At 43.4% G+C, this 26,613-nt stretch overlaps 1 protein-coding gene and 1 pseudogene across 3 annotated transcripts in view; both read left to right on the forward strand.

Annotated features, from left to right (window-relative positions):
- The window catches only part of TCF7 (transcription factor 7), a gene marked incomplete at its 5' end in the record, with an annotated part of 1,449,389 nt that overhangs the window by 1,260,680 nt on the left and 162,096 nt on the right, over positions 1 to 26,613 (forward strand). The gene's annotated exons all lie outside the window — the stretch shown is intronic.
- On the forward strand, positions 165 to 1,286 carry LOC309553782 (E3 SUMO-protein ligase ZBED1-like; annotated as a pseudogene). Its single transcript has 2 exons — positions 165 to 611; positions 822 to 1,286. The product of its transcript is annotated as an E3 SUMO-protein ligase ZBED1-like (transcript).

Consider the following 26,613-nt stretch of genomic DNA (forward strand, 5'->3'; position numbering starts at 1 on the left):
GGGCCACGCTCTCCAGGCTTCTCGCCAGAGTGCGACGAATATCCACATTCTTCCATCGCAGCACTAGAGCAAGCCACTGTCTAAAAGAGAAACAGAAATGTCTGGGCCTGAAGAATCATAAGCTAATAACTGATGTGCCAACAAGATGGAACAACGCATATGACATGGTCGAGAGGTTCTTAGAACAACAACCTGCAGTTTGTGCCACCTTGCTGTCTCCAGAAGTCAGAAAAGGAGAGTCTGATCTCTGCACTCTCAATGAAACAGATGTGTCAAATGCAGAGGACGCTGTGAGTGCATTAAAGCCAATGAAGGATGCAACCTTGCTGATGTCAGAACAGCGCAACCCAACAGTGTCTCTCATTGCCCCTCTAAATGCACAACTGCTCCAGAGCATGACAGACACCATGGGAGACACAGCCATGACCCATGAGATCAAGAATGCAATCAAAACAGATCTCCTGAAGAGGTACAGCAGTGAGGCAGAGAAGAAGATCCTTCATACAGCCTCTGCTCTGGATCCTCGCTTTAAAGGACTGCCTTTTATTCTCACAGAGGAGGAGAGATTGGAGATATACAAAGGAGTGACTGAGGAGGCTGCATCTTTGGAGGTAATTAGAATTTCATCATGTTACCTGCCAGACAGCTAGAAGCTCAGCTACATTGTGTTGTGTAATAACATGCCCTGATTCACTGATGCGGTGTGGGAAGTGGAACTGTATGGTATGGATTACCGTGCAGTTTCCCACACCTCATCAATGAATCACACTCTTAGTCAGTTCAGCTCTTCTTATACTATTATCTTTTGTTCAAACACACAGATTACATCTAATAGAAGGACAAATGTGGATGAAGTGCCTAGGGAAAAAGCAACTGTGGAAGAAGAAACAGAAACAACACCCATTGAGGACAGCCATTCTCCTCCCAAAAAAAAGGCCACAACATCGCTGCTCATGACTTTGCTGGGGCAGTCTTTCACTGATGGTGCAATAGAACCTAAGACCCCCTATGCCAAGGCAGAAGACGAAATGGAAAAATATTGTAAAGCCCCACCTCTGCCTCTCACTGAGGACCCTTTAAAATGGTGACGTGAGCATGAGGTCATATTCCCCCTCCTCTCTCAGCTGTCAAAGCAATACTTGTGTATCCCAGGTACAAGTGTATCTGCAGAGCGGGTTTTCTCTACTGCAGGAGATGTTATAACAGCGAAAAGAAGCAGTCTTAAACCTGAGCATGTGGATCATCTAGTGTTCTTACAGAAAAACCTACATGTTCCCAAATGCTAAGCACTGAAATAATTACTAATTCATGTTTTTAATGAATTAGTAATTACTAATTCAGTCTGCCGCCAGTCGCCAGTCAGTCACATCACCAGTCTTGTTTTATAGCTTTATAGCACTGATGGTTTGTTTTTGAAGATTGTCCTGTCCAATGTGTCCATTTCCAATCCATAATCCGTTCCGTTGCTTCACACTAAATGTGTCTAGGCAAGTACTAGGGGTTCATTTAACCCTCAACCAAATAAATAATATTAAAGTGTATTTTCTTCTAGACAACTGACACCAAGCCAGCCACGGTGCAGCATTATAGGAAGGAAAATCATTGAGAGAAATAACTTGTACATTTGAAGCTTAGCCTTGAGTAAATCTTATCTTATTGGATCACAAACACCAATTGTGGATTCTTGTGTAATATACTATATTTGTGAGTTTGTGAATGTGACCCCCATAGGATTTCCTCAAGGTTAAGCTTCAGTTTACAATTTATTCTCTCAAGGATTTTCCTTCCTCTAATGGTGGCTTGTTGGCTAGCATGGCTTCAGTTACAGATGTAATTGACATGGTAGAGTGCTGCTCAGTGCAGTGCAGGTAAAGTTTTCTTTCTGTAACGTGACTGACTGACTGACTGTCGTGACAACTCAAGAGCTTATAACGCAGCTCTAGCATTAACTCAACACACACACACACAGTGTGTGTGTGTGTTGAGTTGATGCTGAGGCTGCGTATAAGCTTTTGAGTTGTCACGAGTCACGACACACACACACACACACTGTGTTTAGTTGACTGGCAATGGCAGGGGCAAACACAATCGCAGTGAACCTGGAACATTTTATATTTTTTACAGCTTTTCTGGCACTGGAGAGATGGAGAATGGCTTGTTTTCAAAAATGGTCCATTCACATAAGTGAATTGATAAGTATTTAAGCTTAAGCTTATATTTGTATAACTCCCCTCTAGCAGCCATCAACTCACTTCACTTGAGTTGACTGGCAGTTGCAGGGGGAAACAAACATCACGGTGAACATGGAAGTTATGCAGCAGTGCACTATTGCCAGGTTCACCTTTGATATTTGCTACTAGTCAGGAAGTGCTCTGTTTTGTAGAGGACAGGTTATGGCACACACCTGGAAATTATTGCAACGCATGTCTGTCTGCTGGTCTGTTGTACTCTGTAGCAATAGCAAGTGTAGGGGGTTCCCTCAACCAAACAAATACTAAAGGTAAAAGTGTATCTAGACAACTGAAGGCAAGTCAGGCAGCCACGGTACAGGAAAGGACATCCTTGAAAGATTAAATCAATCATACATTGAAGCGTAAAACCTTGATTAAATCTTTACTGGATCACAAATACACACAAACCTGACCTAACCTATATGCCTTGAGTTGTACCAGTGTGGCAATGCCAAACCTTTCTTCAGTTCTCATGATTCTGATGCAGACAATCGTGTTGTGTGTTTTTTTGTGATCCCATGAAGATTTACTCAAGGTTTAAGCTTTAGTTGATGATTTACTCTGTCAAGGGTTTTCCTTCCTCTAATGGTGGCTTTGGCTTGGCTTCAGTTGGGTTTAATCGTGGTAGAGACAGAGACTGTCTGCAGGACAGGTAACGTTTTCTGTAAAGTAAGTGACATAAAAGTGACATAAGTGAATTGATAAGCTTAAAGCTTATATTTGTGTAACTCCCCTCTAGCAGCCAATCCATCAACTCACTTGAGTTGACTGGCAGTTGCAGAGGGAAACAAACATCACGGTGAACATGGAAGTTATGCAGCAGTGCACTATTGCCAGGTTCACCCTTGATGTTTGCTACTAGTCAGGAAGTGCTCTGTTTTGTAGAGGACAGGTTATGGCACACCTGGAATTTATTGCAATGCATATGCACATAAAAGGATTTATATATAATGTTTTGTGGGAATTTATGATGACCATTTTCACAAGAATATTAGCTTGGCTGGCTGGCTGGCTGGCTTCTTCTATCTTGGCTTGCTTTAAAGTACAACTATAGGCCAAACTTTATCCAAGTTTTGCCTTTAGTTGTACTTTAAATGGTGGTAGGCCTGGCTTATATTAATATTTTCTTTTATGAAGCAGTAAACTGCACTACTACAGTTTTTTACTAATTTTACTGTTACTTCTAGTAAAATACTAGTGTTGTTGTCTGTCTCTGCTATGCTGTTTGCATTTTCAGACCTTCCTATATGTTTGCAGTGCAAGTGCACTGAAGTATGCAGGGCTTGCAGGCCATGACAGGGTCCAGGAAAGTGTCCTTTTGAAGCAAATGAAAATAAAAAGGATTCTTTTATTTGTGACTGCTTGATTGTTTGTTTTTTTTGATAAAGTTTTGAAAACCATTGGGCAGTGGGCTGGGCATGGGCATTGGGCAGTAATCGTGATGCATCGTGATGCATCGCGGAATCGAATCGTATCGAATCGCGACCCTAATAATCGTAATCGCATCGAATCGTGAGGTAAGTGAAGATGCACAGCCCTATACTACACCCACCCTGTATACTTTAATGAAAGTCTTTTGGGTATGTGGAGCATACCCAGTGTCAATAACTCATTTAGCTGTGCAACATGTATGTCATATTTGTGTCACCTTCATAGGATCTGAGCTGTCCTGAAATTAGATAATTGGTTTTGCCAAGTTTCACCACATGCATATGAGTGCTGGTATCTCTGTATATAGACACCACTCACAAGGGTCAGTTGGTTGTATGCGCTTCCTCTGATGCAGTATACAGGAAAAGGTAGTTCAAATGTTTTTTATTGTTTTTTAAGCTGCTTTGATTTTGCAAGAGTTGGTTTTTGTCAGTATAGGAGTTAAAGGGGTAGGTAAGGGATGGGCAACAAGTGAGTAAATCTAGCACTAGCAAGGGATTTCCATGTTCCAGTGTAGCCCGAGTCTTAAAGGCTATTGCTAGTGAGAAAAGTTTCGGAAGTGGTCTTGCTGACTTAAATGTAACACTTACAATTAACCTTAAACCTTTATCTTGGACCTAACTCTAATAACGTTTACTTCTTAAGCTCCTTAACACTGACAATGAACGTACCACTAAAACAAACCCTAAACCAGGGCACCTACCTTTTGGGAGCTGGAAAGATCAATGCGGAAATATACCTTGCCCAATATCTTCGCACTGAAAACCTCTGATTCAGAATTATTTTTGGCAGATTCTGTTTAAATCTCCTTTTTTGAGCATGCCTGATACCAAGCTCATTACAATACAAACCCTAAAGGTTGCATTAGTCATGGATTAGCAAAAAATTTGGGGGAGCATACCCATGTATTTCTAAAGCTGGTGCAGCTATGAACCAAAAGACATGTATATTAAAAAAGAATAGCGCACACATGCAAAAGAAATTACCAAATTTGAAGACAATCCATAAATAAAAATGGGGATTTGGTCCCACCATATGGCCATATAGTGCTCAAGCCCACCACTACGTCAAAGTACCCCATTATCAGTGCCCAATATCTTCGCACTGAAAACCTCTGATTCAGAATTATTTTTGGCAGATTCTGTTTAAATCTCCTTTTTTGAGCATGCCTGATACCAAGCTCATTACAATACACACCCTAAAGGTTGCATTAGTCATGGATTGCCTTGCTTGTTATTTAGTTTAAGTATGAATACTTAATATCCAAACAATAAAATACTAAAAACATCACATCTATGATCCTACTAAAAATACAATATTTCTCTTTCGTTCATCGACGGACACAGCGCTCCACAAATCATAACTAGTGAGTTATATTGCCTCCTCCATGAGTAGGACTAGGCAGAAGAAAAAAACACCTGGCTACGCCCATGACTTGTCCTCAGCTGGTATATAACCCCCCTCTCTGCTCTAGGTAATTCGTTTTAATCTGTCTAGTCAGGAGTAAGGACCTAGGCTCCCGGCTGGGATCTCTAGTCCTAGCAATTTTCTCCTTCCTTACATCTTTTTTATTTTTGCACTTAGGAGATTTACAATCAACTGCTGGGCTGGGCGACGGGCTGGATATTCTAGAATCAGTGGTCCCCCCAGCCCAGCCAGCAAGCACGTGCAGACCGCAGCTATGCACTAGGTCAGCCACTACATAGCCTCACAGACAGGCTGGCCCGCAAGTTAAATGTCTCGCAGGGTCGCATACAATTGGGCTTGGGTCTGAGTCGGTGCGGTCTCTTAGCCGACAGCTCCCCTACTTTGGTGGCAAGGAGTTCTGTCTGAAGCGTTACCCGCACATTGGAAGGGTAAGTAGAGTGCCCCCTCTCCCCTTTTGGTGGTTTTCTTTGGGGTGGACGCGGGTAACCTCCAGGGACGGTCAGACCTGCCTGCAGGTTCCCTCCTCCCATCCTTAAATCCTGTAGAAAAAGGGGAGGGGTTTCTAAAACTACCCAAAAGGTAGTGATAGAACCAAAGGGGATTTAAATGTGCCATTCACACAAGCAACTTACAAATTGTAAACTTATTTTTTTTAAAATTTAAAAAAACAGATTTATTCAACAAGTTAAAAGTGGACATGCGTACATGGTATTACAAATACATATATATATTGTACATCATATCAACAACTGTTAATGTTTGCATAAGCCCGAAAAATGGGACTATATGGAAAAAGTGAGATTGCTGGAACTACGCGTTTCGCGATGAGTGCTTCATCAGGCTCCAGCTGTTTCAAGATATTTTTTCAATACATATAGAAAATCTACAGAATCAACAATATCAGAATTAGGGCAGAACATATCAATTTAATAAGTACAACACATTTATTTATTTATTTTATAAAATCAAACATTAAATATACTCATATTTGGCTAATGTGAGAGAACACAAACAAGAAAAATAAATAAATACATAAATCAGTATGAATTTCATTCTATCTTCATTGAAAAAATATATCTTTATGTTTATCTTATCATTAGATTTATCATCCCAAATAGATCAAGGAAAGAAAAAAAGGGAACAGTCTAATTTACATTCCATAGCATATAGGAATGTTATCTATGTAATCTGCAATTATACTGAGCTCCATCGAGGAAAAGGGATAAAAAAAGAGAGGAAAAAAAAAAAAACAAAAGAAAAAAAGGGGGAAAGAAGAGGGGAGAGATATGAGGAACAGAGGGGAAAAGGAGAGGAAAAAGTATTTTAGATAGGGTATAATATGGAGAGTAGATAATCAGGTGATCTAAAGGGGGGGCATAAATTGGACAGACAGCCTTGAGGGATAAATCCCAAATGGGAATGCCCGCCCAGCAAGAAGGAGGAGGGAGAGCAGATGGTCTGGGAAGGTCGTCCTTCATCCACACATATTAGACACTCAAACAGAAGTAATAGAAGTTATAATCCAATACCTGTACAGAAATTGAAACATTCAAGGCTAACTTACCCTTAAAGTTTAATCATAGTAAATTTGATCATATTATACGGAATATATATATTTGTACAGGTCGATGTCATAAAGAAAATATGGCCAACTATAACTGTATTATTAAAGGGAAAACCTTGAATGTTTCAATTTCTGTACAGGTATTGGATTATAATTTCTATTACTTCTGTTTGAGTGTCTAAAATGTGTGGATGAAGGACGACCTTCCCAGACCATCTGCTCTCCCTCCTCCTTCTTGCTGGACGGGCATTCCCTTTTGGGATTTATCCCTCAAGGCTGTCTGTCCAATTTATGCCCCCCCTTTAGATCACCTGATTATCTACTCTGCATATTATACCCTATCTAAAATACTTTTTCCTCTCCTTTTCCCCTCTGTTCCTCATATCTCTCCCCTCTGCTCTCCCCCTTTTGTTCTTTTTGGTTTTTTTTTTTTTTTTCCTCTCTCTTTTTTATCCCTTTTCCTCGATGGAGCTCAGTATAATTGCAGATTACATAGATAACATTCCTATATGCTATGGAATGTAAATTAGACAGTTCCCTTTTTTTCTTTCCTTGATCTATTTGGGATGATAAATCTAATGATAAGATAAACATAAAGATATATTTTTTCAATGAAGATAGAATGAAATTCATACTGATTTATGTATTTATTTATTTTTCTTGTTTGTGTTCTCTCACATTAGCCAAATATGAGTATATTTAATGTTTGATTTTATAAAATAAATAAATAAATGTGTTGTACTTATTAAATTGATATGTTCTGCCCTAATTCTGATATTGTTGATTCTGTAGATTTTCTATATGTATTGAAAAAATATCTTGATACAGCTGGAGCCTGATGAAGCACTCATCGCGAAACGCGTAGTTCCTTCAATCTCGCTTTTTCCATATAGTTCCATTTTTGGGCTTATACAAACATTAACTGTTGTTGATATGATGTACAATATATATATGTATTTGTATACCATATATGTATGTCTACTTTTAACTTGTTGAATAAATCCGTTTTTTTTAATTTAAAAAAAAAATAAGTTTACAATTTGTAAGTTGCTTGTGTGAATGGCACATTTAAATCCCCTTTGATTCTATCACTACCTTTTGGGTAGTTTTAGAAACCCCTCCCCTTTTTCTACATAATTTCTACTATGGGGAAGGTGCCAACTTACTATTGATATAGATGTAAAGCCAATCTCTCCCCCTCCGCAATCCTTTTCCATCCTTAAATCCCTCACTGAACTGGGCTTCCTCCACTCCCATTCCCCCCTGTCTGGACCTAGAGTCTGGTGGGGGTTCCAGGGCAGAGAATGCAGCAAAGACCCCTAGGGCCTCCCCCGCTATCCCCACTCTGTAAGGGTCTTGGGATAGTGTGTCCTGCCCTGGTAGTGTGGAGGGGTCCCAGTGTAGGCAACCTCTAGATGCATGCCCTGCTGTTTGCAGTGTGGGTATAGTGCAGGGGGGTCCCGGTGCAAAGTGCACAGCAGAGTCTCCCCTAAATGTGTTTCCTACCTTTGGGGGGGTTCCCTAGCAGAAAGTGCAGCATTGCAGAGGGTACAGGAATGACCCTGGCAGCATGCTTCAGTGTTTGTAGCTGATGTTGGCCATTTTCCCTTAGTCTCCAGTTGGTGGCCATGTTTGTGTAGTCGGATAATGTCACGGGGACCATTTTCCCTGCGAGATACCTTGAAACAACTGAAGCCTCATGGGGATGCCGAAGCTCCTGCTCTTCCTTCTTTGTTTCCTCTTCCTGTGCCTGGGACATATGAACAGGGATAGCATCCATGATTATGCTGGGTTTGAATTCTTGGCGCTCCTCCGGGTCGGTAGGGTGAGTCTTTGGAAGGCCCTGTTATCTCTCTCGCTCTGCTGATAGGTACCCTGAGCCTTGAGGGGATCCTTTAGTGCTTCCAAAAGATCGTTTTTGTACTGCAAGGTCTTTATGGAACCTCAGGTTCACATCTCCCCCACTGATCCCCTCATGGAGGTGGCAGGTCCCTCGGAACCCCAGCTTCCCATGGTTGCACTGACGGCACTCCTGCAGTCCTTAGTGTCCCGGGTGGAAGTGGCCTGTGGGCAAAGGCCCAGGAGGAAGAGTCCCCCGCCTTCCCCTGTTCAGACTGTCTCATCTGTTTCTGAGCCTGATGCTGCCGTGGACACGGCCCATCCAGGGGGATTTAATATCACACCCCCTGATCAATCCGATAGTAAGGATGTATCATGTACCTGGTGGTGGAGGCCAATGGAGAGAGAGGGCTTCCCTTGCGGCTAAGTTCCAGACCCCCCTGAGGATGATAACAGGAGAGGTCAGGCCCAAAGTAGCACGGGTCGCCTGCTGGACTGTGTGCAGAAGGATCCAGAGTACAGCTGGAGTGGAATCAGCAGACAGGTGGCGCCCATGAGGTGTTTGCAGAGACTGGAACGTGGTCAGATGGATAGCCAAGATCAGGAGCCAGGTGGATATCAGAGCAAGCGTGGTCAGGTGGATAGCCAAGATCAGGAGCCAGGTGGCTATCAGAGCAAGCGTGGTCAGGTGGATAGCCGAGGTCAAACACAGGAAGCAATCAGGAAACAAGTCAAGGACAAGCTGGGTCGGTAACAGGAGACAGGAACTGGAATATCACAAGGATAACACACTGGAGGAACCGAAGATCAACCAGCAACTAAAATCACTTGCAGGCTTCCTTATATAGGCCCAGATAAATTGCTGGTAGTGCTGCTGGGTCATAAAGTCCTTCTTTTGCCAAGTTGCTGATAGCGCTGCTGGGTCCTAGAGCCCTTCTCCTGGTGTTTGTGCCCTGACAGGATGATTCCTCCATGGTCGCAGCAGCGAATGAAAAAGTGGTGAAAGACGCACTTATCACTGCAATGCATGAGCCTTTAAAAAGGGAAGATGCTGCTGATGTAGCCATGGATGTTGCTGTGTCATTTGGTACTCACAAGTCACATCGTACTCCAAAAGTGTTTCCTTATGTGCCTTATTTTGACAGGTTTCCCTGTAAGGTATGGGAACAACCAAAATGACCCTTTGTGGTCCCCAAACGTTTTGCTGTACGTTACCTTTTTGAGGAGTCACTTAAAAAAAAAAAGTGGGCTAGTCCACCAGTGGTGGACCCTCCTGTTTGCAGGTTGAATAAAGCAGCCATGATCCCAGTAGAGGAATCCCTGTTCTTTAACCATTTTAGGACCGGAGGATTTTCCTGCTTAACGTCCAGGCCACTTTTTGCAACTTGGCACTGCGCAAATTTAACTGACAATTGCGCGGTCATGCAAAGCCGTACCCAAACGAAATTTACGTCCTTTATTTCCCCACAAACAGATCTTTCTTTAGGTGGTATTTGATCACCTCTGCGCTTTTCATTTTTTGCGATATTAATAAAAATAAAGGGAAAATTTGGCGAAAAAATTGATATTTTCTACTTTGACAGTTAAAAAATATCCAATGTATTCAATTTTTGTCATATATTTAGGCCAAAATGTATTTAGCTACATGTCTTTGACAAATTCTAAATGAGCATATTTTTAACCACTTTTGGACCAGAAGATTTTTCCCCATTCCTGACCAGGCAATATTTTGCGTTTCGGCACTGCGTTATTTTAACGGACAATTGCGCAATCGTGCGACGCTGTACCCAAATTACCTTTGTCCTTTTTTTCTCCACAAATAGAGCTTTCTTTTGAAGGTATTTGATCACCTCTGCGCTTTTCATTTTTTGCGATATTAATAAAAATAGAGGGAAAATTTTGCGAAAAAATTGACATTTTCTACTTTGACAGTTAAAAAATATCCAATGCATTCAATTTTTGTCATATATTTAGGCCAAAATGTATTTAGCTACATGTCTTTGACAAATTCTAAATGAGCGTATTTTTAACCACTTTAAGACCGGAAGATTTTTCCCCATTCCTGACCAGGCTATATTTTGCGTTTCGGCACTGCGTTATTTTAACAGACAATTGCGCAGTCGTGCGACGCTGTACCCAAATCACCTTTGTCCTTTTTTTCCCCACAAATAGAGCTTTCTTTTGAAGGTATTTGATCACCTGTGCGATTTTTTTTAATTTTTTAAAAAAAGAGCGACAATTTTGAAAAAAAAAAAACAATATTTTTTATATTCTGAAATATAACATTCCCCAAAAAAAATTATAAATCAAAATTTTTTAACATTTTAGGCCAATTTTACTGCTACATATTTTTGGTAAAAAAATCACAATAAGCGTATTTTGATTGGTTTGCCCAAAAGTTATTGCGTTTACTAACTACGGGAAAGATTTGTAATTTTTGTTTATTTTTTTTTTACTAGTAATGGCGGCGATCTGCGATTTTTTTTTTTTTTTTTTTGCGGGACTGCGAAATTGCGGCGGACAGATCGTACCCCTGACTGACATTTTTGACACTTTTGGGGGTACCAGTGACATTACTACAGTAATCAGTGCTATAAATATGCACTGTTACTGTAATAATGACACTGGCAGGGAAGGGGTTAACACTGTTGGTGATCAAGGGGTTTAAATGTATGCCGCATACTTACTGACGTGTGTGGGGGGAGGGGGTTGTGTGACAGAGACACAGATCGCCGGTTCAGCTATGCTGAATCTTGTATCTGTCACTGTCACATAGGAGATCCGCCCGCTTTTACACAAGTGGGCGGATTTCCTCACTCTGTCCCCAACGATCGGGGAAGAGTGGCGGTGATCGCCTCCTCTCCTCCCCTGGCCTGCCTCCCGCGGTGTCTGAATACAATGGGGGCGGGATCCAGCGACATAGGTCTACGTCACCAGACCCAGGAGAGCCACTTTGCCGCAGTACTGTCAATGTGAGCAGTCGGCAAGTGGTTAAGGACCCGGTTGACAAAAAAGCAGATGCAGTGGCACGAAGCATGTTTACTATGGTTGATTTGACATTGCGGCAAGCCTTTGCCTCAGCCCTGGTGTCTCAGACCCTAACTGAATGGGCCAAGCTTTTGTGCCAGGACCTGGGAAGTGAGCAGGTCCCTGCTGCTTATGTTGATTTAGCAGACCAGGTGGTCCTTGGGCTGCAGTTTATTTGTTATGCAGCTTTGGATACAGCTCCTGTGCTGTCCAAACTTTGTTTCAGTGGTGGTGATTAGGTGTGGGCTGTGGCTTAAGAATTGGTCCGCAGACCAAGCCTCTAAGAAAGCTCTTATTGATCTGCCCTTTCAAGGCGATTGCTTGTTTGGGGCTACCCTGGATGACCTTAAGGGTTTCATGGAGGGAAGAGTACCTTCCTGCCACAGTCAAGGAAAGGGAAGGAGCCTCACTGTAGATTGGGGCCCTTCTCAGCCCATAGAAAAAAATGTTGTGCTTCTGGGACGGAGAATAAGGGAAATAGATCTTTTAAATCTCCCCCGGGAGGTTCCAAGCAACTTTGGTCTGGCAAGCCTAGAGCTAGCTTCCCCGGACCAGCAGATAAGACTCCTTCAGCATGAAGGTCTGCCCTCACCCATTATTGGGGTGGGGGGGACATCTTCGCTGGTTTCCAGCCCCGTGGACTTCTTTGGTGAGCGTCAAGGAGATCCGCAAAACGTTTCTTTTGGGGATACCCAGAAAGGGGGACAAAGCTTGTCATTTTCAGGTTTTTTAGGTCCTGAGTCTCCTTGTGTGGATTTAATTCCTGCAAAGGTTCAGGTGATGTCTGTACTACTTAAGGTCCCCCCTATCCCTGTCCAGGGAATTGATTTACCTAGGTCTGATTCTATTTCTGAGCAGGGTGGTCCTTCCTCTGCACAAACTTCAGGGGCCACAGGCCGTGATTTGCCGGCTGCCGTCACACAGATAGTTCTCTCTCCCATTTTTGCTTACAGGTTCTGAGTCTGGTGGTATCCACCTTAATGACAGTTCTGTTTGCACAGTCTTACATGCAGCTCCTTTAGCAGGTTTGGCTCGACAGGAGGATACCGAAGTTTGTGACGAGGTCACGGGGTCCTCTGACAGATGCAGCAGGCGTCCAAAAGGGTCCCGGTAAGGCCAGTATCATCTTTGGCTAAGGCTTCTTCTGCAGTTCCTGCAAGGAATCAAGAGTGAGGATCTTCCAATCATCCTGGTTGTCTCGGAGAAGACCAGTTGTCCCAAGGGCTGCTCTACCATCCACCTTACAGTCGCTGGTTTTAATAGATAGCTATTGAAAGCCAAGTACTGAGGGATAGAGGTCTGTCTGGATTAGTGATCCCTACTATGGTGAAGGCGAGGAAGTCCTCTTCCAGCAAGATATACCATCGTACGTGGAAAGCGTACATTTCTTGGTGTGACTCGAATGGCGCTCATCAGGGCGTTGATCAGAAGTTGGCCTTGAGTACCATCCAGAGCCAGGTGTCTGCCTTGGCAATCTTCTTTCCACGACCCCTAGCCATGCACTCTTTAGTTCGTACCTTCATTCAGGGGGTTCGACATGTGGCTCTACCTGTACAGTTTCTTTTGCCACCATGGGATTTAACTTTAGTACTTTCGGTTCTCCAGAAACCTCCATTTGAGACTATTCGGGAGATTCCCTTGCCTACGTTATCCCAGAAGGTGACATTCTTGGTGGCTATTACCTCGGCCTGCAGGGTATCAGAATTGGTGGCATAGGGATAGTGTGGTTCTTCGTCCCTGTCCATCATTCCTGCCCAAAGTTGTCTCTGACTTCCATTTAAATGAGGACATGTTGCCTTCCTTGTGTCCCAAGCCGGCTCATCCCAAGGAATTTGCTTTGCATACCTTGGATGTGGTTCGTGCTATTCGGGTGTATCTGGCAGCTACTGAGTCTTTTCGGAGGTCAGACTAATTTTCTAATTAAAAAGAAAAGGGCTGCCGCTTCTTCGGCTACAATCTCCAGATGGATCAGACAGACCGTAACTTAGGCATATTCCATTTAAGGTTAGGTTCCACCTTTCCCTGTCACAGGGCATTCTACTCAGGCGCTGAGTGCTTCTTGGGCCTTCCTCATCAGACTTCAATATCGCAAGTTTGCAAGGCGGCCACTTGGTTGTCCGTGCATACCTTCATGAAATTCTATAAGGCATCTGCGGATGCTTCTTTTGGCTGCAAAGTTTTGCAGGCTAATGTTTAGGAGGGGCTGTTCCCTCTTGAGTGGTGTTTTTTCTATAAACCTTTATTTTTCAGACGGGGCTCCTGTGTCCTGGTTAAGGGCTTTTATATTTAGCCTTGGGTTATTTTCCCCACCACTCATTTTCCTTTTGGCACTTGTTTTCGATGTCCCACTAGTTATGATTTATGGAGCCCTGTGTCTGTTAATGAACGAAGAGAAAATGGGATCTTTGTACTTACCGTAAAATCCATTTGATTTGTTTGACGGACACAGCACCCACCTATCTATGGAGTTCTGATACGTCAAATACTGCTTGCTACTAAACTGATTACCTAGAGCAGAGAGAGGGGTTTTATAACAGCTGAGGATGGCCCATGGGCATAGCCAGGTGTTTTTGTTCTGCCTAGTCCTACTCCTGGAGGAGGCAATATAACCCACTAGTTAGGATTTATGGAGTGCTGTGTCCATCGATGAACTCAGAAAATTGTATTTTAAGGTAAGTACAAAAATCCCATTTTTCCAGACACTCTCTCGTCTGGAGAAGAGAAAGAAAATAAATATATAGTATCTCATGAAACTGAGTACACCTCTCACATTTTTGTAAATATTTTATTATATCTTTTCATGGGACAACACTGAAGAAATTGCACTTTGCTACAATGTAAAGTAGTGATTGTACAGCTTGTATAACAGTGTAAATTTGCTGTTCCCCTCAAAATAACTCAACACACAGCCATTAATGTCTAAAACCGCTAAAAGTGCTACTAAAAGGTGTACTAAAAGTGAGTACACCCCTAAGTGAAATTGTCCAAATTGGGCCCAATTAGCCATTTTCTCTTTCCCCGGTGTCGTCGTGTGACTCGTTAGTGTTACAAGGTCTCAGGTGCGAATGGGGATCAGGTGTATTAAATTTGGTGTTATCGCTCTCACTCTCATACTGGTCACTGAAAGTTCAACATGGCACCCCATGGCAAAGAACTCTCTGAGGATCTAAAAAATGATGATGCACAAGAAAGCCCACAAACAGTTTGCTGAAGACAAGCAGACTAAGGACATGACTTACTGAAACCATGTCATGTGGTCTGATGAGACCAGGATAAGCTTATTTGGTTCTTATGGTGTCAAGCGTGTGTGGCGGCAACCAGGTGAGAAGTACAAAGACAAGTGTGTCTTGCCAACAGTCAAGCATGGTGGTGGGAATGTCATGGTCTGGGGCTGTATGAGTGCTGCCGGCACTGGGGAGCTACAGTTCATTGAGGGAACCATGAATGCCAACATTTACTGTGATTTATTGAAGCAGAGCATGATCCCCTCCCTTTGGAGACTGGGTTGCAGGGCAGTATTCCAACATAACGACCCCAAACACACCTCCAAGATGACCACTGCCTTGGTAAAGATAATAGACCAACCAAGCATGTCTCCAGACTTAAACCCTATTGAGCATCTGTGGGGCATCCTCAAATGGAAGGTGGAGTAGCACAAGGTCTCTAACATCCGCCAGCTCCGTGATGCCGTCATGGAGGAGTGGAAGAGTACTCCAGTGGCAACCTGTAAGAAGAAGGGGGAGGGGAAAAAAAGAAGCACCACCTAAGTGTAGTATAAACGGTAGTTTATTTCCACACCAGGATAAAAAAAAAAAATTCACAAGATATAGGAGTAAGTAAGCTCATGAATGGTGGTACATAGGTGACATGAAAAGATATCATAAAATATTTACAAAAATGTGATGGGTGTACTCACTTTTGTGAGATACTGTGTGTGTGTGTGTGTGTGTGTGTATATGTATATATATATATATATATATATAACAGCTGCAAAAAAAGTATGTGAACCCCTTGAAATTAACTGTTTTTCTGCAGTAATTTGCTTAAAATAGCATTGAATCTTCATCTAAGTCACAACAGTAGGCCAACTTACAATGCACAAACCATTCTAAACTCCCATGTCTTTACACCCATTAAATATTCATACTGCTGGAGGAGAAAGTAAGTAAACCCATAGGCTAATTACTAAAAAAAAAAAACAAAACATGTTATGCTTACCTCCTCTGCGCAGTAGTTTTGGACAGGGCAGCCCAGATCCTCCTCTTCTCAGGTCCCTCTTTGGCTCTCCTGGCCCCTCCCTCCTGTCTAATGCTCCCACAGCAAGCAGCTTGCTATGGGGGCACCTGAGCTGCAGCTCCCTGTGTCCATTCAGACAGGGCGCTGCAGTTTGGCCCCACCCCTCTGTCTCCTGATTGTGCAACTGACTTAAACAGCAGCGGGAGCCAATGGTGCTCAGACAATCAGCACTGCCTTAGTTACTACTCTTGGGCATGGAGTTCACCAGAGCTTCACAGGTTGCCACTGGAGTCCTCTTCCACTCCTCCATGATGACATCCCAGGATGTTAGAGACCTTGCGCTCCTCCACCTTCTGTTTGAGGATGCCCCACAGATACTCAATAAGGTTTAGTTTTGGAGACATGCTTGGCCAGTCCATCACCTTTACCCTCAGCTTTTTTAGCAAGGCACTGGTTGTCTTGGAGGTGTGTTTGGATTCGTTATCACGTTGGAATACTGCCCTGCGGCCCAGTCTCCAAAGGGAGGGGATCATGCTCTGCTTCAGTATGTCACAGTACATGTTGGCATTCATGGTTCCCTCAATGAACTGCCGGAAGCACTCATGCAGCCCCAGACCATGACACTCCCACAACCATGCTTGACGATAGGCAAGACCAGTGATGGGAAGAACGGCGTTATCAGTATTTTTTACAGTAACGAGCAATCAAATGAATGACTGTTTCCCCCTTAGTAACGCTGTTACCGTTTGTGACAATAAAATGCGGCGTTACTATAATTGATTGGTGGGCAAGCAGGGGGCAGTTGCGATGAGAGTGAGTGTGGAGCTGTCAAAATGAAACACTGATCTCGGGGTGGGCGGAGACAATATGTGGGGCTCCGCCCCTTTGTCCCATTTACTATCAAGCCAACAGTTTCCCTACTAACCTGGCCACTACCCTACACTGGTGGGGGACCCGGCTGTTATCCTGTGTTATGTACCGGCACACAGAGTCCAGCCTGGCCAGTATTAGGTGTGCAGCCCTTCCTGCCCCCCCCCCCCCTCCTCTCAGCGCCGGTGTTGTAAAATTTTGTCGGACCCGTGAAAAAATCGGACCTCGTCACTTCCGGTGCCCGTACCTCATCGGTGCGCATGCGCACAACACAGCTCCAGTGTCCGATGAAATTATACTACCAAGCGAACAGCTGATTCCTTCCACCCCTCGGCTGAGGTGGATGATGCGCATGCGCACAAGACGCCCGACGAAATATTTAAACTTAGCAAGCAGCTGACTCAGAGGAGGAGGGGCTAAGGTGGGACTCGCACACAAAACCGCGGGAAAATCTTAACACTTTGCAAAGCTGACGGCGGGAAGGGACTGAGTGAATCTATCTACAGTATATATTATATATATATTTATGGGGCTGTAGCGCCGCGGGAAAATGTTAAAACACGGGAAGGAATTGAATAAGAGAATAATAAAAAATAATATATAATAATAATAATATATAAAATAATAATAATAAAAGAGAATAGTAGTAATAAAAAAATAAGAGAGAATTTAAGAAATACTAAACATAACGAAATACTGAAGATAAATATTAAAATACAATTATATATGTATATATTTTTTTATATAAAAAATATATATATTTATTTTTAATTTTTTTATTCTTCCATATATATATATATATATATATATATATATATATATATATATATATATATTATTTGAGATACTAAATATAACGAAATACTGAAGATAAATATTAAAAACCAAATATGAAATATTAGTATTAAAAAACAATTATTTATATATATATATATATATATTTATATATTTTTTTAAATATTTATATAAATGGAAGAATAAAAAAAATATATATATATATATACTAAAGATAAATATTAAAAAAGTATGAAATATCAGTATAAAAAAATAAATTTATATATATATATATATATATATATATATATATATATATTATTTGATCAGGAGAACTGAGTGAGTGCCGGTTCACATTTCTGCGATGCGGGAACGCTGCGAATATACAGCGTGTTCCCGCATCGCATCCGCACCCCTGGCAGTTTACACTGCCATATGCGATACGCTGGGGGTGTCAATTAAAAGTTAATGACACCCTTAGATCAGATCGCAGTGCGATCTGCAAGTTCACACAGAATCGGATCGCTGTAGTGTGAACCACCATGCGATCCGATTCTGCTGCGGACCAAAAAAAGGGTCCTGTGTGTGTTGGGTGCGATTGCGGTGCGAATTCAGCCATACAAACTGTATGGCTGAATTTGCACCGCACAGAGTTAGCATGTAATTTTAGGAGCAGTGCGCTCCGAATTACATGCAATCTCTGTTATCGCAGAAATGTGAACCGATGTCACGTTGGATAATGCCTTCCGTCGGATAGTGCATCCGACGGACTGCGCATGCGCGGTAAATTATGTCACTCCAGCTGACTGCTCCGCTCAGCTGGGGTTGACGTCATTTTTGCGCATGCACAGTCCGTCGGATGCACTCTTCGACGGAAGGCTGCGGGAAGAATAGTCGCAATCTGTGCATGCGTGCAGCGTCATTGCAGGATCAAAACGCTATTGGGCGGGCTATGGCTGGTCATAGCAGCATCGAAGTCGGATGCAATATCCGACGGTAGATAGAGAGCAGAGGAGGGGAGAGAATCTATTGTCAGATTCTGCCTCGCTCTCTGCACATCTATCGGGACGGATCAGATTACAGTGCAGTGTATTCTTATGTGAGAAATGGCGGGAATATTGTCTGATAGAGAACACAAACACAGCTCTCATCCGGGCACATTAAAGGGGACCTCTGACCAAAGGGAGCACTCCGATGGGGACACTGATGAAAGGAGGCACTCCGATGGGGACACTGATATAAGGAGGCACTCCGATGGGGACACTGATGTAAGGGAGCACTCCGATGTGGACAATGATGTAAGGGAGCACTCCGATGGGGACACTGATGTAAGGAGGCACTCCGATGGGGACACTGATGTAAGGGAGCACTCCGATGGGGACACTGATGTAAGGAGGCACTCCGATGGGGACACTGATGTAAGGGAGCACTCCGGTGGGGACACTGATGTAAGGGAGCACTCCGATGGGGACACTGATGTAAGGAGGCACTCCGATGGGGACACTGATGTAAGGGAGCACTCCGATGGGGACACTGATGTAAGGAGGCACTCCGATGGGGACACTGATGTGAGGGAGCACTCCGATGGGTACATTGATGTAAGGAGGCACTCCGATGGGGACACTGATGTATGCACAGTGTGTTATACAGACCTCCATGTGTACTGTGTTGCTGAATATAAAACACTAAGCTTTAAAATAATACACACAGCACAGTGTGTTCAAGGAGATGTACAGCCAAAGCTCAAGTGTCCCCATTGGAGTGCTCCCTTACATCAGTGTCCCCATCGGAGTGCCTCCTTACATCAGTGTCCCCATCGGAGTGCTCCCTTTGGTCAGAAGTCCCCTTTAATGTGCCCGGATGAGAGCTGTGTTTGTGTTCTCTATCTGACAATATTCCCGCCATTTCTCACATAAGAATACACTGCACGCTACATGAACGACGGGGAACACAGACTATATGATGGCAGGGACAAGGGACACAGGCTGCGTCATGGGGGAGGGGACACAGGCTGAATGATGAATACGGCACAGGTGGGCGTGAATGAGGCACAGGTGGGCGTGAATAAGGCAGAAATGGTGCCGATCAGTGTGTACAGAGTGCGAGGAGAGAGCTGAACTGGACATGCAGCGGTTTGTTGACAAATGATTGCTCCGTCATTGGATGAAGCGATCATATGGTCATTGGCCCTTTACCAGAATCTGCAGGAAGTGCAATTCTGTGAAGACGTCCCTGTACGCCCTCCCAGACTAAGCCGACAGCGCTGTAGCCATCATTGGGCTATGTCCCAGTCGGCAAGTAGTTAATCCCCATAGTCTTAGCTATCCGATAGTACACTTGAACTGGGGCTTTGCATTACCTATATTCCGCAGTATTTGGCCAAAGACAATCACCATACCAGTCCCTGTAAAAATTAGGCATTGCCCCCAAAAGATTTGCGTGGCTACTGGAGGTCCTCTAGTATAAGTTTGCCAAGTATGGTGCCCTGAACCCCCATGGTTTGGGCCCTACATTTATAGAAGCTATGTTAATCTATGGCAGGGTCGTAGTCTGGAAATTTGAGGGGCTACAGCTTGGACACCAAATTACTCCGGGGGGGGGGGCATATTTGGCATAGAGGTAGGGGAGGCTTTCCTTTACCACCCAAATCATTTTGGGGGTTGGAAGCCAAAAATGTCCTGGTCAACTTTTTCTAGGGCCCCTTGAGAAAATGTGGCCCCCGGGCCGTATGGCGCAGCAGGGAGTGCTGGATACCCCAGGAATCCCTTGACTCTTAGCTACTCAACTATACCTGCAGAGCTGGGCTCCATATTTCCCATGTTCTGTGGTGGTCAGCTAAAGTCTACCCCAATGCAGGTCCATGTGTAAAATTAGGCATTGGCTCCAAACAAATGTACAAACTGTATTGGTGTCCTTGATCCCCAAAAATGTGTCACTTAGTTTCACATTTTCCCAAATCTATCCCATACATTTTAGACGCTATAACTTATGCGCAAAACAATCAATATACACTTATTCAGATTTTATTTACAAAAAGCATGTAGCAAAATACATATTGTAATAAATTGATGAATACATTTGATTTAGTAAATTTTTTATTGCATATTTTATAGCATAAAGTTAAAAATATATATGTTTTTCCAAAAGGGTAATTTTTTGTATATAGTGCAGAAAATAAAAAACCTGAAGAGATGACATTTCCATTGCATGCCGTACAGTGCCATCCCATTTTGTACAGTGCCATCGTACAGTGGCAACAATAAGTTGTATGAGAACTAGAACTGTTTATTGGAAACTCCCACTGAATTTATAGTGCACAAGATTAGGTAAGCCTGCATGGAAAGGCAACTGAATACAGGAATATAATGAACATGAGTTAATTAACTAGTCACTTAAAAGAGAAGTACAGCCAAACCTCGTATGCACTCCTGTGACTACTTTTCAGCACAGAGTGAGATGAAGTCCACTCCCTGCTGACATCACAGAGTCGGTCCAGGCTCAGGCGTCATCCGCCCAGATCCCAGAATCGGCACCCGGTTCAGCCTCTCAACGAACCTGAGCTGGCCACTCTTGCCCCCTCCACAGCCCAGCACTGCAGTTAGCAAGGAGGAGGCTAAGCAGAAAGCTGCTGACTGTCAGTCAGCAGCTTTCTGCTCTGAGAGCTGTGAGATCTGAGTGATCGGTGCAGTTTGATCGCTTAGTGTAGAGGCATCGGGGGGTAGATGCAACATCGGACTGATGCTGCATCCATGTAGGTAAGTATGGATCCAAAACCGAAAAAAAAAAAAAAAACATCTTTTTAAAACCAGACTAGGTGACTAGACTGCCTGGCACCTACAACCCTTGATACAAAATAATGTACAATACAAATTATTAAAAGTATAAACACATAGATGAGAAGACAGAACAATTAAGAATGAGAGAGTTAAACTTAACAGTATAACACATAATACCTTAATAAACAGATAATAGCTGGAGACCCCCAGCACACTTGTTGACATTGATGACATTAAGATCTGCTATAAGTCTTAGGGCTTTCACACGGCCGCTCCGCTGCTTTTCTCTGCTGCAGGATTTTTTATTTTTTTCTTCACGGAGCGGATGACATTTGTGTCATCCGCTCCGTATGTCCGCATATCATCCCATCCGCTTGCTGATGATATGCGGTATTTTAATAATGGAGGTATTTTAATAATACAAAAAATAAAGGAACAGAGCGCACACCGCCCTAGTGTAACACCATTTATTTGAAGTTAATAGAAGCCATAAAAACAGGTACTCACAAACAGATAGGAAGTCATGCATGGAAATAAATATCCCCCGATGATGTTTACAGGGCTCTCTCCTCCTAGCCTCGGCGGCTCAGCTGTTCGTCCTGCACTAGTCAGTGAGTATCGTACGGCTAAGCCAACCGCCTCGGATTACTCAAGGAGACTCGATGTGGTGAGCCTGCGCACGGTCCAGCCGCCGCCGCACACCCTCCAAGAGCCGGATGCTATAGCCGCTCAGAGAAACTGACAATGCGGTTGAGCAGAGGGAGACTCCCCGATCGGGACCCAGAGCATGACTTGCATGGGGTTGCTAAGGACAACGTTTCGGAGGCGTAGCCTCCTTCTTCAGATCTCAACGTTCTTCAGATCTCAACAGATCTCTTGGAGGGTGTGCGGCGGCGGCTGGACCGAGGAGGAAGGAATAGAGGAGACGCAAGCAGCAGAGGTACGCAGCTGGGTGACTGTTAGGAATGTTAGGGGGAGGAGAGTCAGGGAGGCCAGTCCTGAGTTGGTACACCCTAACATGTTTGCCGAGTTGCAGGTTGAGGGGGATATCAACTCAGGGGTGGCAGAGCTGGAGCATGCGCCCTCCCCCAGCTGCCAGGGGAGGGACGGCTCCAGGAAGAAGGGGGGCCGTAACTCAGGAAAGGTTAGAAAGGTTGTGGTAGTTGGGGACTCAATTATCAAGAGGACAGAGAGGGAAATCTGTAAAAAAGATCGCGTGAACCGAACAGTTTGTTGTTTACCGGGCGCCCGAGTTCGGCACATCGCAGATCTGGCAGACAGATTGTTGGGCGGGGCTGGGGATGACCCAGCGGTCATGGTGCATGTGGGCACTAATGACAAAGTTAAAGGTAGGTGGAGGATCCTTAAGAACGATTTCAGGGACTTAGGTAATAGATTGAGGAAAAGGACCTCCAAGGTGGTTTTCTCTGAAATACTGCCTGTACCTCGAGCCACACAGGAGAGGCAGAAGGAGCTTAGGGAAGTTAACAAGTGGCTAAGGAATTGGTGTAGGAAGGAGGGGTTTGGGTTCCTGGAGAACTGGGCTGACTTCTCAGTCGGCTACCGGCTCTTTAGTAAGGATGGGCTGCACCTTAATGGGGACGGTACAGCTCTTTTGGGGAGAAAGATGGCCACCGAGTTGGAGGGGCTTTTAAACTAGGAGACGGGGGGGAGGGCTCAGAAATAGAATCAGTCAGGAGGGAGCAGAGGACTGAAGGCAGTTGTAGGGTCAATAGCGACAGTAGGTCAACAACATCAATTGGCGGGTCTGTGCGGGAGAACAGCAGACCAAACAGAAATAAACAAAACCGCCAATCACGTTTAACTTCCGTAAAACTAAGAGGGGTATATGCTAATGCCAGGAGCCTAGCTAATAAGATGGATGAGTTGGACATGTTAGTACATGAGGAGGACATAGACCTTGTGGGAATAACGGAGACTTGGTTCGACCCCTCACATGACTGGCTGGCCAATATCCAAGGGTATTCGGTGTACCGGAAGGACAGGGTTGGTAAAAGAGGGGGAGGGGTATGTCTCTATGTCAAGAACAATATAAAGGTGCTAGAAAGGAGTGACATTACGGATGGGATGAGCATGGATTTAGAATCTGTGTGGGTTGAACTCGATAGGGAAGAAGATAAGGGAAAAGTAGTTGTGGGGGTTTGCTATAGGCCACCTAACCAAGGGGAGGAGGTAGAGCTGGAATTTTTAGCACTAATAGGTAAAGCGGCAAAACTAGGATCAGTCATCATATTGGGGGACTTCAATTATCCCGACATTGACTGGGAAGAGGGGACTGCACACTCGCATAAGGCCCGGCTATTCACGGAAACCTTACAGGATAACTACATGTCGCAGTTGGTGGATTCCCCTACTAGAGAGAATGCTATCCTGGATCTATTGATCACTAATGACCCAGACATAATCTCGGAGGTAGGAGTCCAGGACAACCTGGGCTCTAGCGATCACAGGATGATCACATTTAGTATAAATAACAATATAAAAAGGCAAGTGGGGAACATAAGAACCCTAAACTTCAGAAGGGCAGACTTTCCAAAATTGTACTCATTGATGGAAAGGGTAAACTGGGACCAAACCCTGGGATCACTGACCACAGAGGAAAAATGGGAATGCTTTAGAACAATATTAAGCAAAGGCATCTTGCAGTGCATTCCTATGGGGAATAAATTTAGAAGAGACAAAGCCAAACCTGGCTGGCTAAACCGTAGCGTTAAAAAACTTATTAGGGGAAAAAAATTGGCCTTCAAGAAATATAAATCAGAGGGCACCGTATCGGCCTTCCAGCAATACAAGGAGGAAAATAAGAAGTGTAAACACGAAATCAAGATGGCTAAAATCAACTTTGAGAGACAAATAGCGGAGGATAGTAAAAAAAACCCAAAGAAATTCTTTAAATATATCAACAGCAAAAAAACTAGGGCAGAGCATATTGCACACATAATTAGCGATGATGGGAGGATGGTTACAGAGGACACTGAAAAAGCAACCGTGCTGAATTCTTTTTTCTCGTCAGTCTTTACGCAGGAAAAGGAAGGGTACACTGACCATGACTGTATGGTTAGTAGTAATACACAGGACTTGCCACTATGGCTAACAGAGGGGGAAATCAGGGAAAGACTGGATAAACTTAACACAAACAAATCACCAGGCCCGGATGGCGTACATCCGAGAGTGCTCAAGGAACTCAGTATGGTTATATCTAGACCACTGTTCCTGATCTTTGCTGACAGTATTAGGACAGGAGATGTACCAGGGGATTGGAGGAAGGCTAACGTGATTCCGATATTCAAAAAGGGCCAGAGACATATCCCGGGAAATTATAGGCCTGTCAGTCTGACATCAATAATATGTAAACTTTTGGAGGGGATGATAAGGGACTATATCGTAGAGTATGCTAAAGACAAAAACATCATCAGTAGTAACCAGCACGGGTTTACAAATGGGCGATCTTGTCAAACCAATCTCTTAGCATTCTACGAGGAGGTAAGCTGTGAGCTAGATAGGGGGAGACCAGTGGATGTGGTGTACTTGGATTTCGCTAAGGCGTTTGATACAGTTCCCCACAAGCGCTTAATTTATAAAATAAGGTCTGCAGGTATCGACAGCAGGGTTTGCTCTTGGATACGGAATTGGCTAAAAGGCCGTGTCCAAAGGGTAGTAATAAACAGCGCATACTCAGACTGGTCTGAGGTAGTAAGCGGGGTGCCCCAGGGCTCAGTCCTGGGACCAACCTTGTTCAATTTATTCATAAACAGCATTGAGGACGGGATCAGTAGTTCGTTATCAGTTTTTGCAGATGACACAAAATTGGCCAGGGCAATAACTGCACAGCATGAAGCAGATATCCTACAGAATGACCTGGACAAAATTACCGAGTGGGCAACGACATGGCAAATGAGGTTTAATGTGGAGAAGTGTAAGGTTTTGCACTTGGGGACCAAAAACATAAAAACACAATACACGTTAGGAGGGGAACCCTTGGGGGAATCAAAAATGGAGAAGGATCTGGGAGTCTTAGTTGATGATAGATTAGGCAACAGCATGCAATGCCAAGCGGCAGCTTCCAAAGCCAACAGAATATTAGCATGCATAAAGAAAGGGATGTATTCCAGAGATAAGACTATAATCCTTCCACTTTATAAAACTCTGGTCCGACCGCATCTGGAGTATTCTGTCCAGTTCTGGTCGCCAGTCCTCAGGAGGGATGTGTTGGAGCTGGAGAAAGTCCAGAGAAGGGCAACTAAACTGATTAGGGGGTTGGAGGACCTTACCTATGAAGAGCGGCTGCAATCGCTCGATTTATTTTCCCTGGAGAAAAGACGTCTGAGAGGGGACATGATAGCAATTTATAAATATCTTAATGGGGATCTCAGCTTAGAAGAAAAGCTGTTCATTCGAAGGAATTGCATGAGGACTCGAGGACATACAATGCGATTAGAGGAGAAGCGTTTTAACCTCAGGCAACGTGGGGGGTTCTTTACTGTTAGGGCTACAAGATTGTGGAATTGTCTACCACAAGAGGTGGTTTCTGCGGGTAGTATGGTGACTTTCAAAAGACTCTTAGACTTACATCTCAAGGATCAGGAGATTGAGGGCTATGTTAGATGATTACAGTCACACACACCTACACAGGTTGAACTGGATGGACTATTGTCTTTATTCAACCTCACCTACTATGTAACTATGTAACTATGTAACTATGTAATAACACACAAGTTGAAAATCGTACACATTTGTTACCTCCAATTGGCATGCAACACTGCATGATAGGAAAGTTAGTTTCCCAATGGGTCCATTATAACAATGGCCTTCTCCGACATCATGATAATCTAAATAATATTTTGGGAGATCACACAATTTTGAGTACAATGTAGACGCAATGTTAACTATCTGCATACATCAAGATTTAAATAATATTTAATATAACATTTTAGAATTATTATGGTAAGAGAAGTAAATTAAGTTTGTTGTCTAATAAATTACCACTAAAATCCAGTGAGCCCCGATGTTAATAGGACAAAAGCAGAGTTCTTCAGCTCAAACATTTGAAAGTAGTTAGAAAGGCAGGTTATCAAAAGATATTAAAAAAAAAAGTTTTGATATATATATATATATATATATATATATATATATATATATATATATATATATATAATATCTAGCTCTAGCTCACATTTAACTGTAATAGTGACCAACCTTGCCAAGCCTCTGGGTTTGTCCAGTAAACAATGCTGTTGAGATGACTGCAGACATGTGGTGAACAGGTTCCTGTAAAAGATTAAAGATTTAAAATTGATAATGCAAAAATGAAACTTAACAAAGCAACAAGCATATAAGTACAAACATACACATAATTCACACTTGCCTGATGCTTTGTAGTTAAATGGTAAAGATAAGCATCAATCACCTGCATAAA

The sequence above is a fragment of the Pelophylax lessonae genome, assembly GCF_965119305.1.
Source record: "Pelophylax lessonae genome assembly, chromosome: 4".
Classification (NCBI taxonomy): Eukaryota; Metazoa; Chordata; class Amphibia; order Anura; family Ranidae; genus Pelophylax; species Pelophylax lessonae.